The sequence below is a fragment of the Pinus tabuliformis genome, chromosome Q (genome assembly GCF_031772625.1).
Source record: "Pinus tabuliformis cultivar Carrire ecotype Pingquan chromosome Q, CPIR1, whole genome shotgun sequence".
NCBI classification, from domain to species: Eukaryota; Viridiplantae; Streptophyta; class Pinopsida; order Pinales; family Pinaceae; genus Pinus; species Pinus tabuliformis.
In genome coordinates, this window is record NC_142296.1 from 1,233,461,030 (window position 1) to 1,233,482,369 (window position 21,340).

The window sequence follows — 21,340 nt, forward strand, 5'->3', positions numbered from 1 at the left end:
TCATAGAGATCTGACCATGGATACGCACCTAGGTCCTTGAGTTGGTGGTTAGCAAGTAAACCTGATGGTACCTAGAGAGGTTGAAAGCTTGAATCCACCTTATTCCCACATGGATAGATTTCCCTGGTCGAGAATCTAGTCCATGGCATTGTGGTGCCTAAATTGATGAGAGACCAATGGATTGATTTCCATGGTCAGGAATCTAATCCATGGCATTGTGGTGCCTAAATTTCTACATTGTTCATATAGTTTGGGATCTTCTATTGTATTTTTATATTATGAATACCTTCCTAGTTAAGAGTGAGTGTTGGAAAATGTAACTAGATTTGGTCTTCATTAATGTATTTGAGTCATCATGAAATGTACTTATCAAAAGAATAAAGAAAATAATTTTTATTATTGTAACAATGACTTATTAAAGCATGGGTTTCATGCTTGGGTCATCATTATATTAGTCAGAGTCCCCATTGTCGACTCCTAAAATTAATATTGAGTTTATAGAGTCATTGTACATTCAAAGAGACCATTCTTGGGCTTTCGAATCACGTAAAAAGGTTTAGTATTGAGTCAAATATAATTTATGTATCCTCCACACCAAGTCAGCCTAAAAGAGATCAAGTCAGCGTAAGGACACTAATTTGACCTCCCTTGAAGCCTATAAATAGAAGCAAGTCGAAATCATTTGAAGCATCTTATCTCAAGCTAGTTCGATATCTCTAAGGAATTTGGAGAAGTGTGAAGTGAGTCTAAGGAAGAAAAGGAAATGTGAGTTGGGTGAAGTCTAAGGAGAAGAAGAAAATTGAACTTTTGGTGTCTCTCTCTGTCTGTTTCATGCCCTAGTTTGGGAGATCGAAGTCTTTCAAGTTTCGTCGATGCCTGATGTCGAAAGTTGTTGCCTAATGCCAAAAGCTACTACATAGTCGAAGTTGTGGGAAAGAGATCGAAGATCTGGGAGGCTAACGTGGTGTGGAGGGAAGGTTTGGTCTTTGTCTAGGGTGAAAAATCTCAAAGAATACTATTGAAAAGAAGAGAATTTTTTACTAGGTTTTCCCCTCGAAGGGGATTTTTCCCTGGCATAGTGCCTACATCTTGTGTCTCTTGTTTTGTGATCTTCATGCACACATAATATGGTAATTGCTTGATGAAAGAGAAGATAATAAAGAAGTAAAAGAAGCCAACATAACTCACAAGTAATTATTAAGTAAGGAGAATTAAACCCTATTCTATTTGCATTGATTTTCCAACACACCCCTCCAAGAATGTCTTATCTCTTACTGATTCTTCTACAAGTTGTTTTTCTCTTAAAAATAACAAAACATACTTGTTAGTATTGATCAATTTCTTGGCTTGTTTGGCACTTACCAGCAAAAAAAAATTCTTTCCTTTGTGTGCATTGATAGTGAATGATTTTTCATCCTTAATGAGCTGATATTGGTTGGCTCTTTACATGAATATTGCATCTAGCATGTACATGTAGGGACTCCCAAACACGACTCCACATACATCAAGGGGAGCCATATCTAGTGCTACTTCATCAATAAAATCAGCACTAACAACAAATCTAATTTGTCACTGTTTTGTTACCTTCAACGCTACATCCTTATTTACCCATCCAAGTGGATATGGGTTTGGATGATCATGAACTTCCAGCTCCAACTTCTTGACCAGCTTTACTGCAATGAGATTTGCCTGCGATCCTGAGTCAAACTAAGCATCAATATTTGTCTTCTTGACATGTATCTTTATGTGGAAGAGTTTGGTTATTTCTTTCTCTTTCTGTTGTTGAAGGCTACTCAGGTTCACCTCCTTTTGCACTGACATACAGACAATCTTCTCATCTACGTCTGAGTTGCTTTCAACTTGGTTGCTCGAATTTGTGGCCATGATATTCTTCTTCTTATTGTCTTTTTTCTTGTTCTTCAGGTTTAGTGCTGGATGCAAGTTTCAATACTTCTCCTTTGTATGGTTGTTAATGTTGTAGTGGTTACAATGGTTGTTGGGATCTTTGCACTAATATTTTGTGGTTGTCGTCTTTTTATCTTCCCCCCTTTTTCCTTCTTATTCACCTCCTTAAAAGCATCATGTTGCTCATTCTGCTTCGATCAACTTGATTGCGCTATCTTCAAGCCTATGTTCTCTAGGTACTATGCCTATACACAAGCTTTTTCCATTGATTTGGGCTTGAACAACATCACTTACTCCCGTAGATGGCGAAGTAGAACGCCCAAATACTTGCAGAATACATTTGGGTTTTTTGGGGAGATACCGAGCATTATGGCCATCTTTCTGAACTTTGTGATGTATTCCTACACGCTTTCCTTGGATTTTTCTTGAAATAGTGCCATTAGATTCACTTGTCCTCTATGTACTCAATAGGGTAAAACTACAACTTAATGAGGGTTTTGAAATCCTCCCACTTAGTAACTAGAGGCTTTCCCTCAAACATTAAGGTTTCCATGCGCCTCTAATTTCAGCCACACAAAAGAAATCTTTTGTTCTTCCTCAATTTGATGGATGTTGAAATACACTTCCAGTTGCTTCAACCATTGATTCAACTTCAGAGCGTCGATCTCATCATGGTACGACTTGATATCGACCTTTACTTCCATTTTAAATAGGTGTTGTAATTTATTCATTGCATTCAAACTAGGTTGATATTTTTTGGGCTCTTTCTTTGGTTGGTTCTTTGTTTCTTCCTAATCTCTTGATCCCCTTTTGATTTGTCCTCTGCATTTGAACCCCCATCTTTTCCAAACATCCCAAGCTTATTAATCAAGACCATCATTAAGAGATTTACATTACAATTTATACCAATGACTTGTTGTTGCAACCGAAAAACCTCTACACTGCAGGATCACGAAGGTTATTCACAGATTCGTCGATCATGATTAAGGTTTTACGAATTTTGGCCCAGTCAATTTAGATCTCCTGCAAATCTCCACAATACACCCAAAGAAACATGCTCTAATACCAAAATGATTCGTAAATTGTCATGGATATTCCAATAGACAATTTTTCATAACACATCTGATAAAATTATATTTAAAAACTAAAATTCTGCATTATTACAGTTTTATTAGATTTATGGATTTGTATATTTATTGTTAATGGTTCATGCATGCGAACTAAAATTATGCATAAAATAGAGAATGACAAAATAAAATCTCACACACATTTGACACAATATATGCTCTAGGAAACTCTTTCGAGAGAAAAATCCGACTGGAAGGTTAGGTTTCTCCACTCTCTTGCTCTGAATAGAAATATGGCTGAGTACAAAGAAGTATGGTATGTGGCTTGTAGGTTGCTACAGTGCACAAATCCTCTTTATGTTCTACCTCCTATCCCTTTTGGATATTTTTGCTTAGCTATGGAGCAAATGCACTCAAAAGAATGGAATGTCTTTTCCTCCTAGTGGCCCAATTATAACAGAACCTAATAGCCTACTAGTCTTCTACATCATAATCACCTGGCTAGCCCCTTTTTCATGAATAATGGGGGTTGACGTGGCATCCTCTCAGACTATTGTGATGAAAATAGGAATGTCAACTTCTAAGTGGCATAACTTTCACATACAAACTCTATTTGACCTGATTCTTGCGTCGTTGAAAAAGCCTCTAAATGTATAATAGTAAAAAAACATAGTTACTGATCAAACGAGAAAGTGAACTAGTACCCTTTTTTGAGGTAGCAAAAAATCACCCAATTTTGAAAAGTGGTGATGCTAGAATACATTTTATTTTAGTATATTTTTAGCACTTTAAATTTTCTTATGTATCAAATATGAATATTTTTTTTCGATGTTAATAATTTTCATGCTGATTTTAAAAAGTGTTGATGCAGCATCAACACATTTTTTTAAATGTTAGTGATTTTCATGCTGATTTTGAAAAGTGTTGATACACCATCAACACATTTTTTTATAGGGCTTATTTTTGACACTTTAAATTTGTTTATGTATCAAGTGTGAACATTTTTTTTTGTTAATGATTTTCATCTTGATTTTGAAAAGTGCTTATGAGCATCAACCTTTTTGTTTAAAAGACTTAGTTTTTACACTTTAAATTTTCTAATGAATTAAGTGTGGATATATTTTTTTTAAATATTGGTGATTTTCCTGTTAGTAATAAAACATAAAAATTAAACTTAAAAAACATGACAAAATAATCAAATACAAAAAATATATATATAAACAAAAAACCAAAAACCTATTAAAAAAAAGGCATGACAAAAATAAAAATAATAAAAACATGTTAGTAATAAAACATAAAAATATAAAAATAATAATAATAAAAGCATAAAACATAAAAATAAAAACCATGACAAAAAAATCGAATACAAGAAATATATAAAAAAAATAAAAATAAAAAACTATAAAAATGTATAAAAAAATCCCAAATTAACCCATAAAAATAAAAAATAAACAAACAAACAAACAAACAAACAGAAAATGAAAATTTTCAAAAATAAATACATATATATAAACAAATTGAATCAAAAAAATCTAGAAACATTTTTTAAACTAAAAAAATAAAATAAAAAAGTAAAACCATATATATATATATATACCAAAAAATATTAAATAAAAAAAATTAAGAAAAAAATATAATTAAAATAAAAAATTAAAAACTATTTAAATTAAATCATTTAGATAAACAGAATTAAAAATAAAAGATAAAATAATATAAAAATTTAAGACTCTTTTTTAAATTAAAATTATAAAAACAAACAAATAACAGAAAAATAAATAAAAATTCAAAAACATTAAAAAACAAAAATTCAAAACAATTTAAAAAAAAATTGAAAAAAAGAACCCGACTCATCACCTCTCTCCTCCCTCGACCCCACCTCTCCCATATATATATATATATATATATATATATTACGGTCACTGTCAATGTTTGTCTAGCAACCCGATCCGATTATGTGGAATTTCATAGTTGATTTTTAAAAATTGCTATACATTTAACATTTAAAAAAAAATTATTCTTGATATAATAACTCTTTCATTCAAGTGTTCATTTTTTAAATTTTTTTACTCATAAAATTTTCCCATAATGTCATGTTTGAAATATTTTGAAAACTTGAGTTTTTTTTGTAGTTATAATCTTTGATTTTAGTTGCATGGTTGAAAAATTGTCAAGATTTTAATGTTTTTTTAAGTCACGATATTTTATCTTTAATGCTATAGTTGGAAACAATTACAATTTCAAGGTGTTTTAGAGTCAAGATATTTCATCTTTAACAACATTGATGGAAATAGTTGGAATTATCAGACATGATATTTTATCTTTAACATCATGTCCGAGAATTGTTGGAATTTTACAGTTTCAAAGTCCAGATATTTTCTCTTTAACTCTATTGCTAAAAAATCTATAAATTGTAACCTGGTTTTTTTTTGTTATTCCAGATAAACAATTTTTAAGGGGTTTTTTTTCATCCATTTTTTAAAAAAATGGTTTTTACTTCCATTTAAAAACATGTTGAAAATTTACCCTAAAAAAGCATCGTTCTGGAATAAACAATTTTCATTTTTGGGTTGTTTTTTCATGTTTTTTTGGGATTTTTGGGCTTAAGTACCCGTTTTGAGGTAATAGTTCCCGTTTCATCCATAACTATGTTTAAAATGATGTAGCACTAAAGTGGCAAAATTTTACCCCCAAAAAACATCGTTTGATGCTGCAAAACACTCTCGAAAAGTTTTGGACCATGTCTTGCCAAATTGAATCCCACCAATAAAAACAGTGTCATGAGTTGATTCCTCCACTTTCTCCACTATGAAAGCATTAAGATGGATGACAAACAATATAATGATCCAATATGGATCACAACATAATTGAGTACCATCTCCAAAACAAGTTACTCCACAGGTTGGAAAAGTTATGCATTCTTAAAGGTGAGTGAATACAACTTATTGAAAAGACTCATACCTTCAAGGTTGTAGAACACTTTGGTGTTGGGAAGATAGATTCCAATTTGTAGAGGTATGTACTAACCCAAGATGAAAGAAGATGTAGATAGGTTCATTAGAGGGTATATATTTTGTTATTCCAACAAGCCCTATATTAGGAAACATGGTCTATATCATCCCTTATCTATACCCACTTGTCTCTAGGAAAACATTTATATGGATTTATTAGAAGGTTTAACAACTACAAGAAAGGGGCATAACTACCTACTCGTCGTAGTCGATAGATTCAACAAGATGTGCATTCTCATGCCTCGTAAAATAAATAGCAAACTTGTTCTTTGAATAAATCTCAGTACACCTTGGAACATCCAGGAGCATCATTTCAGATAGGGGCATTAGATTTCTCAATGCATTTTCGACTACATTGTGGAGAAGATGAACACAAAATTGAAGAGGTATATATCCTTACATCCACATATAGATGGGAAAATAAAAGTAGTAAACAATATTTTGGTATAACTTTTGAGGTTTACAATCAAAAGTATCTGAAGAATCGGGATGAAAACATGTTTTATTTACAACACTCTTACAACGAAATAGTCCACACTTCAACTAATAAGTCACTATTTGATATTTGTTTTGGATATTTTCCACCTTCACCTTTGGATTTAGTATATGGACAACAAGGAAGAGTGGGGGAGGATTTCATAGGGGATGTTTTAAGAGTAAAAGAAATTGTTGAGAATAATAGAAAGATCCATTTACAAGTATAGGAGGCATTAAATAAATCATAGAAAAATGATAGGCTAGGCACGATCAACAAATGATAGAAAGGTCTTTGAGAGTGGGTGATGGAGTATGGTTACAATTGAACAAAGAGAGACCACAAATTCTTGGTAAGAAAATTACAATTTTTTTATATGGTCCCTAGAAAAAACTGGAACAAGTAGAAAATAATGTCTAAAAACTTAGACTACACCCATATATGCACATTTACCTAATGGTGAATATGAAAAATATGAAATTCAGAGCTTTCCATGTTGGCTTAAGAAGAGGAGCAGGTCCTAAATTCCATAGAGGATTTAGCATCACATGCTCAAGAAGAGTTGAATATATCTAGAACTACAAGACAAAGGAAACACAACCTTAATAGATTGGATTAAAAGGACAACTTCCAAGTAAGATTAAATAGCACTGCAAAGAAAAGGTAAAGGAAAATTTTCCTTACCTAATTCAATAAATATTTTTGGGTACCCAAAGCCTCCAAAATTGGGGAGCTGTGATTTAAAACATATCATTATATTATTTATCATCTATCTTGATGTTTTTAGAGTACAAAATTTGAACGAATTAGCTTATAGGGCAATTTTTGCCAACGGATCTTAGTTTGGTGAACTGAGGTTTGAAACTTTCCAAATGTAATTTGTGGCATTATAAGAGGTTTTTGGGTGTCCAAAAACTCTTGCTTATAATGAATCCCTAGACATTGTTCTACATTCAAAGACTTTTCCAATGGCACAATAGACATCAAACAGGGTTTTCGTATGTAAAATTTGTGACCTTACTATTTTGTCCACCATGATTCGAGAGGACGCCACATTACCCTTGTTACTCGTGGAGGAGAAAGTTGACCTTCCTATTTTGTCCACCATAAATCACATAAATCACTTTTCTTTTTATTTGCAATAAATTTAGGAAAATGTTCTTTTATTGTACTTTTTCCTTTCATCTTTCAGTGAAAATATTTTATCTTCTTACGATCGTAACCTTCAATCAAAGAGTCAACTTTTTTTCTCACCCTTTGCCCTTCTTCCTTCGTTCACCCTCTCCATTCATAGAAAACAATGCCAAAGAAAAACAACTGCTTGGAATGATCCCAAGATCCTCCTTTGTTTCTTCCCTAATAAATGCAGAATGTGCTTCCAATCAGGTTAATTTACCCCTTAATACTAAAACCAGCGCAATCTCTTCACACGAAGCAAGGATACTTCCAAGAAGGGTAATCATGGCATCTTCATCCAAGACAGTGCACCGTGGGTGCATAAATCATCCACGATGGCCTGAGTCTGGACATGTAATCTTCCCAGCGTTTTGATCTCCGCATCTTCATCCCAAGGAATTTCTTCCCCGAGAGAAGTCTGACGCTCACGTCATTTGTCTCATATATTTAATCAGTGAACCCCAAGCAGCCTTTGTTATGTCCACCTTTGTGACAATAAGAACAAAATTGTTAGACAAATGGTGAATAATATAGGCTCGTGCATTCATATCCCTGATCTCCCATCTTCGTAATTTCATCCGCACCCTTCAGTAGCTTGGCATTTTTCCATCCACCAATCGATGCAGGTCCTCTGCCATCGACATTTGGATTCTCGATTTCTAGAGTCTGGCCATTAAACTGTCTCACGTGGTTCTGGCAGTCGGCAACAAAATCAGAAGCCATTTCTATTCAATTCTTGACTTGAAAAATTCTGGAAAGTTCGATCTTTAGAGAACTTTTAAACCCAAAAGAGAATTCAAGAAATGAAAAAACTCGTTCTACAAACCTATACCGTGTTACTGTTAATAGAAAATCAGAGAAAAACAAGGGATAACTGAAATAGACAGAGATACGACAGAAACAGGAAACAAAATCAGAACATGGAGAGATCGCTGAACAAGTGCAGAATTAGCAGAAACAAATAGAAAATTCCCTTCTGAGGAACCTCTTCTCATGCCAAGGACTTTATTTACATGAAACGATATTTATACATATTACCTCAGAAACCAATTGACAAGTAATGGAAACTTAAACAATTGAGTGACACAAATGCTCCACTTCCATGGAATTTGTTGGGCTGCTTTATTTCAATAGAACCGGGATGGTAGCACATTCGTTTGTGAAGGCCAACGTGAGATTACTCAACTTGCAACCAAGGTGCTCTTTAACTAGCCAGTGTAGAAAATTTCTTTCATACAGAAGAAACCTAGACATTTTCCGCCAGTCTTGACCTCTGTTATTTGCACGTATAGAATCCATGTAGAAACAAGAAATAACATATCTAAACTCTAATTTACAGCAATGTGAATTCTTGGCAGTACCTATCAATGACAATTGAGGTAGCAATTAATGTGCTTCATTTCTATTATCCCAACCACAAATTCCCTAGATTGCAAAGGCAATATTAAGTAGTTCCTTTCCTTCACCCTTGCTACTGTGATATGGAATTACCATCAGAGGCATGTGATGGAAGATTGTGTTTGACACGACTATAAGCCCTGGCCTTGCATATATAATCTTCAAGAGATGAAATAGCCATGTTCCCGATCTCATCCAATAGTCGTGTCTTGCTAATTAATCATAACGTTTTTATATCCACAAGTATAAACCATTTTTCCCTAGAGAAACAAAATGCTTCACTGAAAATAGCAAATACAAAATTACTTGATGCCTTGGTGAGACGACCTAACATATAGTACGCACACAACCCCTCTCAGGGATTGACTTTTATGCTGACATAAAAAATCATCTGCAAACACCTTTCAGACTACAAAGACCCACCACAGTAGGAAGAGGATTTGAGAGCACAGTTCATGCCTGCTGTTTGCTTGACTCCTTCATCAAAGCTAAATTTTGTGGTTGCAGATTAGGAAATGAGGCCTTCATAAGACAATTAATATCCCCTATTACAGGTCTGTTAATATCAAACTCCTCAGTATGATTCTTCTTCATCTTAGGGTGTCGTCTTGTCTTTCAGGATCATAAGCATGAACCAAATTATAATACAAATGGACACACCAATTCGAAAGTAGAAAAACAGAGTTATCTCAAATAGGTCAACAGTACAAAGAAGGGATAACCATTTTTAGAGCAGGGAAAATTTGGACAAGCTTAGGAGTGAGACAGGAAAGGCTAGATCATGTATTCTTTATAGTAAAACAAAAGAAAGTGTGGTGAAAATTGAATTGAAGCCTACAAACTTCGATATCTTTAAATAGAAATTAGGAATGCATAATTCTTCCACGACTTCCTTTGAATCCTAAAGAGAATACCTTGTAATCAGGACCATAGAACAACGTCAAAAATTGAAAATGCAACCAAAAAAAGACGGTCATTATCCTAATGCTTTCTAGTCCCACAATTCCAATGAGTCTAAATGGATATCATAAAGGAAAGCTCGTTGCATATATATTGCAGACCCCGAAAAGTCCTTAAGGTACTAAAGATCCAATTATTGGACCTCAAGGCAGACAAAGTAAGGATAAGCATTTTGTTCTCAAAAGTCAATGACTCAAGGCAAGACAGACCGAATGGAAAATATTTCATCCTCAAAACTTGAAAGTCAATGACTCTCTGTTGTTTAACATCACCAATAATCTTTGCAAGAACACATTCCATCCACGAAATGATGGAAACGGATTGCATCCCTCACAATAATTTCTCGCCCCACAAGCTTGGAAATGAACTTGGAGGCATGGTGGCAATCACCACAGACACGAAGATTTTTGGTTATTCTTATGGTTGTTCCAGGGTCTGTGTTGAGAAGCCCAAAAGCAATTGCCAACCTCTCACTATGGCTGCAAAGGACGCCTATCTTCTCTCCCTCCTGGACATCATGCAACACAAAGTTTGTGTCAGCAATATAACCTGCCTCCTTCATCTGTTCTTCTAACTTTCCCAAAATTGCATAAATTTCTTCTGATTGTGGGTGTGATTTGTCTCCTACAAAAAATGCATGAGTCTTGTTCTTCCCCTCAATCCAGCTGCATCCAGGAGTCTTTTTCACTCCCCTCTCTTTCATCATTGTTCTCACTTTTTCAACACCACCCCACCTTCCAGATGCAGCATAGATATTTGACAAAAGTATATAATATCCATAATTTTCAGGTTCTAGCTCAAACAGATGTTCTGCAACTATTTCTCCTAGCTCAGTGTTGTGATGTATTCTGCAAGCACCAAGCAAGGCCCCCCACACACCAGCATCAGGGTTAAATGGCATCTTTTTTATCAATTCATATGCATCGTCCAATTTTCCAGCTCGTCCAAGAATGTCAACCAAGCATGCATAATGCTCTAATCTGGGCATTATATGATAATCTCTGCCCATAGAAGCAAAGAATTGCAACCCTTCATCCACCAGGCCTGCATGGCTGCATGCAAACAGGATAGCAATGAAGGTCACATAATCTGGCTCTGTTCCTGCCTTCTGCATTTTATAAAAGATGTCAAGGGCATTCTCACCGTGTCCATGGATTCCGTAGCCTGCAATCATTACATTCCATGAGGTCACATCTCTTTGATGCATTTTATCAAATACCTGGCGTGCAACTTGTACCCTTCCACACTTTGCATACATGTCTATGAGGGTGTTACCAACAGAAACGTTTGACTCAAATTCATGTCTGATTGTGTAATTATGAATCTCTTTACCTAGTTGTAAAGCTGATAAATGTGCACATGTAGGGAGAACACTCACAATGGTAACCGCATCAGGTTTTAAGCCTGATACTTCCATTTGTCGAAAAAGTATCAAAGCCTTATCTAAATGGCCATTCTGGGCATAACCAGCAATCATTGCATTCCATGAGACAACGTCTCTTTGATGCATCTTATCAAACACTAAACCTGCGAGCTCAGTTTTCCTGCATTTGGCATACATGTCTATAAGTGCGTTCCACACAGTTATTCGGTAATCTATTCCCATTCTGAGAATGTAGCCGTGCACCTCCTTTCCGTGTTGCAGAGCTGCCACGTTTGCACATGCTGGCAGAATACTCACTATTGTGACCGAATTGGGTTTCACTCTGGTCACTTGCATTTGACGAAAGACTTCCAAAGCCTCCTCTGCAAACCCATTTTGTGCATACCCTGCAATTATCGCACTCCATGATACAACATCCCTTCTAGGCATTTTATCAAACAGATGTCGAGCAATCTCAACGCTCCCACATTTGGCATACATGTCTATGAGAGCGTTATCAACCATTATATCAGATTTGATCCCACTCCCAATAATGTAATCATGGATCTGCTTACCCTGTTTCAAGTCTGCCACGCGGGCACATGCTGGGAGAATGCTGGCAATGGTGACTGAATTGGGTTTCACTCCTGCAAGTTCCATTTGCTGAAATATTTTCAAAGCTTCATCACATTTACTATTCTGGATATAGCCAGTTATCATAGTATTCCACGAAACCACATCCTTTTCTCTCATATTTAGGAACACATGGAGTGCCGCATCTATGCACCCACACTTACTATACATCGCTACTAGAGCATTATCAACCGAAAGATTCGAGTCCAATCCATTAGCAGTTATGTAATCATGGATTTCCATTCCCTTTTCCAGAGATGATAAATGAGCACATGCCTTAAGAACACAGGGAAAGGTGTATTTGTCAGGCTGTACACCAACAGGTTCCATTTGGTAAAACAGCCCAAGAGCCTCTTCACAGACCTCATTGTTGGCATACACTCTAATCATAGCATTCCATACGCACACGTTAGGTTTGTGCATTTTGTCAAACACTTGGCGTGCATCCATCAAATTCCCACTCCCAGATGCAGAGTACATGCTGATGAGCTTAGCAGCTAAGACATTATTTCTCTCAAAACCCATGGTAAGCAGGTGGGCATGCACTCGCTTTCCCTCAACCAGTGCTTTCACGCTTGAACATCCTTGCAAGAGAAAGCAATAGGCATCAAAGTCTACTGCAATCCCTTGCTCGTCCATAATAGAAAGTCTGTCCATAGCCTCTTTCACTCTGCTTTCTTTACACAGTATGATAACCTTTTCAGCATGGGTACATCCAACTTCAATATGGGTTTTACTTGGGGATGCACTACTTTTGAAAACATTAGTAACTGTCGACATCGGTTCTGGTTTGAGATTGTTGCTACTGTCACGAATGAGCCCAACCATAAAATTCAATATTTTTGTTTGATGGGATTGGGTTTTAGATGCTAACAATGATGTTACTAGTGCTACTCTGGGGGTCAATGCCATTGTTGCATCTCCGAAACATAATTTTGAGTTTGAGGTAAATGAGTGTTTGTTCCAACAGCCAAGATCCGCGACGAAAATCCATCTAATGAAAATCGGTTCTGTAGCTTCAGAAATATATTATAAACTCCATTCATAGCAAGTGATTCCGTCGTAAAGGCGTAGTACACCGCACAGGATCCATCCGGTGTATGCAGATTTTTGTTCGCAGAAGAAGAACAAAGCATTCATTTCCAACTGCTCACAGAGATGTGCGGTCACGGAGATCGTCGACATTCTGCAGCTCAGGGGTAAGATGTCGAATCTATTGCCGATGGCCACAACCATTGGGAAACCACTTCTCTGAGCAGCAGAATGGAATGACTTATATGGCCTGTGGGCTTGCAATCTTCACCAATGCGGTCGATACCAATTTTTAATCACAGAACCTATGACGTATACAAGGAATTTGACTTCGGCCTATTCTATTAGGCCAACAAAAAAAATAAAAAAATCCATTACTTAATTTAATATTTTGGTGAAATGTTAATGTTTAATATAATTTGATGGCGTGGCCTATTCGGAAAGCCTTTCGAAACAGTGTGGCTGTTTGCCACCGACCGATTCTTTTGTCAGTGTTAGGTTTTAAGTGTGATGTTAGGGGTGTAGTAATTGGTTGTTTTAAGTGTGATGTTAGGGGTGTAGTAATTGGTTGTTTTAAGTGTGATGTTAGGGGTGTAGTAATTGGTTTGGCATTTTGCATATTGAATTTGTTTAACATTCTCCTAATATATTTTATTTTTCTAGTATGAATCACATTTTTTGGGTGTTGATTTATTTTTTTATTATAAATTCATTGTCTAAGTATTTCTTTAACTTATTGATAACATTCTTATTATGTTTAATAATTAGCATATTTTCCATATGCAATAGTAGTATAAAATATTTTTCTTAATCATACTTCTTGATGTAGACACTGCAATCAACGTCTAATTTTTTAAAGTCATTCTCCGACACAAAATGAATCAAATTTCTTGTATCATTGGCGAGGTGCCTATTTCAATTCATAAAGGTTTTTTTCCAACCTACACATGAGGTTCTCTTTACCTTTTACCTTGAATCCTTATGGTTTTTCCATATAAATGTCATCCTTCAAATTTTCATGAAGGAAGGCTATCTTCACATCTAATTGTTCACATTCCACCTGAAGCAACAATGAGATCAAAGATAGCTCTTATGGATGACATTTTAGCAATAGGTGAAAAAAATTATGTAAAGCCAATGCCTTCTTTTTGGGAAATCTTTTCAGCATAAACCTTTGCTTTGTATCTTTCCTTCTTCCCTTCACCCTCATGTTTAATTTTATATACCCATTTTTTTTAGGACATTTCTTCTTTTTGGAAGCTTCACTAACTCCCAAGTTTTGATTTCCAACAAAGAACCCATATCTTCCTCCATTGTTTTCTTCTATTGCTTTTGTTAGTTTCCACTTCAAAAGCTTCCTGAAAGCAATGAGGTTCACCTTCATCAATTAAAAAAATATAATTTGAGGTGGATATCTTTGTGAGGGCTTATGAGGCCTAGTAGACCTACAAACCAATTGTGGTGGTGTGTTTTCCAGTTGAATCTCTTATAATGGTAGTGACAAGTTTTATTCTTGTCGTTGTCCATCATTTTCCACTTGTTGTCCATCTTGTTATTGAATGGCTGCCCAAATTGCCATATTCTTACAATGGTAGAATATTTTCTTGTTGTTCTATAAACTTGTCAACAAATTTATTGACCTCCATATCACCTACATGCCTTTTATACATCTCTAATTCATTAAATATTACATCCATGCTTCTAACAATTTTGTGATTAACTGGATCTCATAGATAGTAATCAAAACTCACCATCCACATATCCCAGAAAAATACATTTCTTTGATTTATCATCTAATTTGGTTCTATTCTCTTTGGGAATATGCATAAATGCTTCACAGTAAAAAAAAAATCAGGTGAGAATAATTTACTTTCTCACTGGTCCAAACTTCTTCAGGAATTCTACCACTAGGGTTGTAGAAGGTGAGAAATTGATGAGATAACAATATGTCTTCACTGCTCCTACTCAGAAACGCTTTTATAATCCATAATTTGACTACATACTCCTCACCTTCTCCACGATAATGCAATTCATCCTTTCTATAATATCATTATGTTGGGGAGTACCAAGGACAATTTTCTCATGTAATGCCAAACTTATTACTAGAGAAAAACCGTTCACCATTATCTGTCCTCAAACATTTGAGCAATTTGTTAGTCTCTCTTTCAACAACAACATGAAATTTTTGAAATATCTCAAACACCTCACCTTTACTTTTCATAGGGTAGACCCAAACCTTCCTAGATGCACCTTTATGAATGTGACAAAATTTGAGACTCCTCTTAAAGACTTAACATTTATTACCCTAAACACATAAGAGTGTATTAATTCTAACAAATTTGTTTTTCTTTCATGGCCACCTCTCATAAATAAAATTATTCGTTTCCTACCATAAATATAATGTTTGCAAAGATCAAGTTCATAAGATTTCAAACCTAGAAATAGATTTTTATCAACAAACACTTTTAGGTCCTTTTCACTCATGTGGCCCAAGCGCTTATGTCATGACTCAATTGAGTTTCCTTCTTTTTCAACAACAGTTGCATTTGATATCTATGTTGTTGTGCTCATTGTATACAAGATCCTTGTCTTGAATCCTTTAGCCGTGACCAATGGCCCTTTACTAATTTCCATCCACCTTTCCTAAAGATTGTAGCCTTCATCATCCAATTGTCCCATAGAGATCAAACTCATACGTATCTTTAGGACATGCCTAACCTATTTCAGAAAATTACAATGTCCGTTGTTTGTCTTGATACAAACATCTCCCACTCTAATGATATTACAAAATTTATTATTTCTGAAATGTACTCTACCATGATCACCCCCTTCATATGTAATAAAATTATTTTTGCATGGGCTTGCATGGTGAGATACATAGAAAATTTTAGGGGCGAATGTTCGCCCTTTGGCGAAATTAAGGGGTTTTAAATTTTTAGTGGATGAATATTTTGTATCATAGTACATTTTTACAAATCACCTCAAATAGCCCACTTTATTTTTAGGGAGAGGGTAAAAAAAGTAAATTTAGCCCTTGAAATTAGGAGTTACGTTCGCCCATTTTCAAGAATAGGTTTTATTTAAGTGAATCCATTCGCCCATTTTCAAGAATAGGTTTTATTTAAGTGAATCCTATGGGCCAAAGGCCCAAATACTATATTTATAAAAGAGGTATGGTAAATTAATAAAAATATAAATAAATGAGAGGTATGGTAAATAAATAAAACATTTTTTATATTTACTCCATAAGTCACCTTATATACATGCAAGGGTATAAACAAATAAAAATATAAGTAAAATGGAGGTATGGTAAATAAATAAAACATCTTTTTATACTTACTCAAAAGGTATGGTAAATAAATAAAAATATAAATAAACTAGACGCATGGTAAATAAATAAAACCTCTTTTTATATTTAATGAAGGCTAAGAAAGAGTTTTTATTTAAGTGAATCCTATGGGCCAAATACCATATTTGTAAAAGAGGTATGGTAAATTAATAAAAATATAAATAAACGAGAGGTATGGTAAACAAATAAAACATTTTTTTATATTTACTCCATAAGTCACCTTATATTTACGAACACTCAAAAAATGTGTTATCTTTAGGTGAAACCTATGGGCAAAATACTATGGGACAAATACCATGGACTAGATTGTTATTAATACCCTGCAAAAAAACATTATTAACCCTAATATTAGTATTAATAAAAATAAAAATGGCACATGGTATTGACCCATGGTATTCACCAAAATGGCACATGGTATTGACCCACAGTATTCACCTGGAATGTAACCTATTTAAATGGGGGAATTAAACCAGCATAGATCCATCTTTACTCTGGATCTACTAACCCCCGAGAGGTATCAAATATCGTGATATGCAAACTAGCATAGAGTGAAAAATATTTGATCCGATCAAGAGTAAAAATGGATGTTGTAATTTAATGTATGTTAAACATTTTAGCTTAGTTAAAATAAAAAATAAAATAAAAATCAACTATTAATTTTATTAATTTTTATAAATTACTAATAGTAATTTTTAAGCTCCACGTTTATGATAACCCATGGTATTGACCCATGGTAATACCATGGTATTCATGTAAGCATAGACTATTTAAAGGGGAAATTCTATCATCTTAGATCCATCTTAATTCTGGGTCTACCAAGTGCTCAGAGGATAAATAGATTTCATCCCCCTAAGAGTGGTAGATGTAGAGTTAAGATGGATACAGGTTGGTTTTTATGATAATGAAGATATTAAATAGACTTAGGAAATTATATTGTAAAAACATCTTAAGGTGAATGGTTAAAGCATAGACATTGGACAAGTATATTTGTATAAAGTTTCTATTTTAAACTGAAACAAGGCTAAAAGGAATGGATTGATTGCACTAGTCATCCTTCTATAACTTTCCAACATATGCCAGATTAAACAGATTGTAATTTGGGTAATTTTTCTAATTGCAAATAGGAACATACTTGTGTATTTGCAGGGTGGTTACGAGGTCCCTAGAAGTGATGAATTTGAATTTTTCTTGGTTTTATATATAGTATTAGGTTTTTTCTCATGCTTTCTGTGAATGGCACGGGTGAATCTTATCCTACACCCACTAGGTTATCAATATGTAATTTCGATAATTTTGATTTCAAAAGATATTTTAAAGAAATGCAATGATTTCATTTGTGTATTCAATAAACACAATATTTTATAATTGAGTAAAATATTCACCATGCCTGGTGAGAGATTCGCCAAAAAATTATATATACATATCATATTATTGATAAAATCGCCTTCCATTTTTCCTATATACCATGGAGATTCACCCATTTATTATACATGTAAATTTAGGGGGGGTTCTTAAAATTTTCCCTGGTGAGATACCCCAGAGTCAAGTACCCAATCAATGCTATTATTGGAAGTATATAAATAGGTTTCTACTACTAAAACAGTAAATAAGACATCACTTTCAAAAGCTACAATAGTGGTATCACCTTCATTTGTGTTGCTTGGTTTTTTATTTGTGTTGTTTTTTGTTCCTTTTGTTCCTTCTTCCAAAACTAGCAATCATTTTTCTTATGTCCTAGTTTTCCAAAATGAACACAAGCAAGTCATCATGTTTTTTCTTTCGATCTACCTCTTGATTTTGAACACCCATGTCTGTTACGTCCAATTTTCCTTCCATGATCAGCTAAGGCTAGAGCTTCTCCTCCTTGGTTTTCCACAATTGATTTGCATTGCAGCTCCTCATTCATTAAAAAGTTATTGATATCATCAAACTTTAGGATCCCAACAGGTGTTGAAATTTTCATAGCTACTATCAAATTCTCCTAGTAGTCTAGCATGGAACACATAAGTAGGATGGCTTTTATTTCATCATCCAAAACAATTTTGACAGAGGAAAATTGACTGGTAATTATATTAAATTTGTTCAAATTCTATGGAACTGAAGCACTTTCTTTACCTTCAAGTTATATAGCTTATTCATCAATAAAACTTATTTGATGTCATGTTTTTCTCATACAAATCATGCTTATTCTTCCATGTCCCTTTTATTGTCTTCTCAGCCACTGCATTAAAGTAGATATTCTTTATTAGGTATTGTCAGATTGTAGCAATAGTTTTTTTGTTTAATGACATCCAGGTTCCATTTGTCATTATTGGGGCTTTCTTTGTCACTCTTTCAAATGGAAAATATTAATAAGTATATCCTCCATTTTGTATTTCCATAGGGCAAAATTGGTCTCGTTCAACTTCTTTATATCAAGTTTACGATAAATTTTTCAGCGTAAATCACATGGTATTTCATTTGTCGACGCATTTCAAACCAACCAGTGTGGTTCATCGTCAGGACAAGTTGAGCAGCAGATCAAGCTATGCATGTTAAATAGACAGAGCAGACCTCCAACAGCTATAATTTAAGATCAGGCAACGGGTATAACAACTAAATTTGACTGGGGAGTAGTTAGATGGACTAGACCAGGGGGATAAAAATAAGTAATTTAATTTATCAAATCGAAAGTTATATTATCATAAAAAGTCAAAGGGGCATATATATATATATATATAGTAATGATTATTAAGTTATTAGTTAGTTATAAAATGTATTAAATAAATAAATATATAAAATATAAAAGTCAGGTGTTAGGATCATATTTAAAAATAATTATTTATCTAATTAACCTAGAGATTGATCTATTCAATTAATTATCGAGATTTAATCCAATGTTTATATGAATTTACATAAAGGTTTTAACTACTTTACAATGAAATTTATAGTTGCTCTAAAAGGAATTGAAAATAATATTTTAAATATCCATAAATAATTAATCATATATCTAAATGTTAGATTAACTTATTATTATATAACGGTACATGTATAAAAAAAACTATCTATTAGTTAAAATTATTAGGATACGGTATAATAAGAACCAGCCAAAAAAAAAGGAGGAAGAAAAGAAAGCGGCTAGGATAAGAGTGTTGGGACCCAGCAACTACTAATTTTCCAACCATCTTCTCTATTGAGATTGCTCGGCCTTTTTTCAATCTCAAGGGCTTCCCTAAATTTCCGATGATGGAATTGTGAAACCCTAGCAATCACACTAGCCTCCTCAATACAAACATGATGTTTGGTTTTCTCCGCATGTTCTGCTAAGGCAAAAGACTTGGTTCTTCTATGCTTAAGGTCAGCTGCATGCTCACTAATCCTTTGATTAATGGAGCGACCAGTCTCACCAATGTAGGGGGTCCTGCAAGAACAAAGAATAATGTATACCCCTTTCTTTATATCACTTATTGTATTAGTCTTCATATTGCTAGCAAACTTAGTTTACACCACTAAGAATAAGAATTTGCAACTATGATACTAGTTGTTAACAAAAATAACAACAAAGAAAAATAAATTGAAACAAATTAACTTATAAATTGGAGATAAAATTTACATGGAAAATCTATTCGAGAAAAACTATGGGAAAATGAATTGGAACTTTTATTACAATAAATCTATTACATTCATATGTATTTTCCTCATACCCTTGCAAAAATAAACTTTACAAAACCATGAGTGTGAATAACTCACTTGAGTCCTTCCATAGTATTCTCCTTCCATAGTATTCTGGAAGGATGAAGAAGTCAAAATAGTTTATATTTTATTTTACTTCATTTTGATCTCACACCTAAAAAAAAATTCATGCGTTATGTGGTACCTCCATATATATAACGTCGCTTGGTTCAATTATATTTATGTATTGTCCAAGTGGTTGTGATAATGCATATTTGTTATGCATTAATTGCCTAGTGTTGCTCGGTGTTAATGTGATCACAAGGAGGGATTACAAGGTAGGATTTTCTGGTTCTTCGTGCCATTCGTTTCTATTTTGTTTGATGTTTGTTGGTGTATTGCTTCAATCATTGTGGGAAGTATAGATGCTAGTAGAATTTCTCTATTTTTTAAGTGTGTTGTTGTAGGGCATTATTTTTTGGTTGAATGAGTGGTGGTTTGACACCTTTTTCATGTATTATGCAATGGTTCTAAGTAGATATATCATTTAGTTATTGGTGAATTGCAATTAGATTTGTACATTGGTTGTGAGGTGGTTGTTAGGTGGTTGTTATGGTAGATAGTTGTGAGATGATGTCAATGCCTTATCTAGTGTTAATTTCCATTAATGTGGTAACGCAAAGAGGTTAATGGATTCGTTTTTCAATGCAAACTTCTTATAAAATTATTTAAAATCACAATTTACATTATATAGTAGACATCATTTGTAACATAAATAAGATTTAGAATAGTTTATCTTAATTTCAATATTATTAAGGTTTGAAATAAGGACATTTATTTTGTGAAGTCATTCTTTTTGTCCCTATATGAAAAAGAAAAAGGAGATCATTAAATCTATCACAAATATTGTTATCTAAAAACTATAATGAATAATGACTAATAGAGTAATTGACATGTATATTTTTTTTTTGTTGATTATGCCTGTAAGCATGTTTATTTTGAAATAGGGCTTTCATAATTTTATATTAATTATAAATAGTTATTAGGTGAATGATAAGGATTTAACCTCCATAGAACACTTTAGAATATTTTTAGTAATATACAAAAACTAATTCTTGAGATTTATCTCCAAAATAGTTCTTAATTAAATTGATTAATTAAAACAATATTATAGGAACAATTGTCATATAAAATTAATTATGGTTTTTTGGATTTGTAGTATTGATAAGTTATGGTATTATTTCATAATATTGTAACAAAGCCTATTTACAAGTTTAAAAATATTTATGATAAAGTGGGAGTAAATTTCTATGGATAAGAATC

At 33.7% G+C, this 21,340-nt stretch overlaps 1 pseudogene; it reads right to left on the minus strand.

The window, feature by feature from the left end:
• Positions 1-9,991: 9,991 nt before the first annotated feature.
• Positions 9,992-13,340, minus strand: LOC149224272 (putative pentatricopeptide repeat-containing protein At3g23330 pseudogene; annotated as a pseudogene).
• Positions 13,341-21,340: the final 8,000 nt, after the last annotated feature.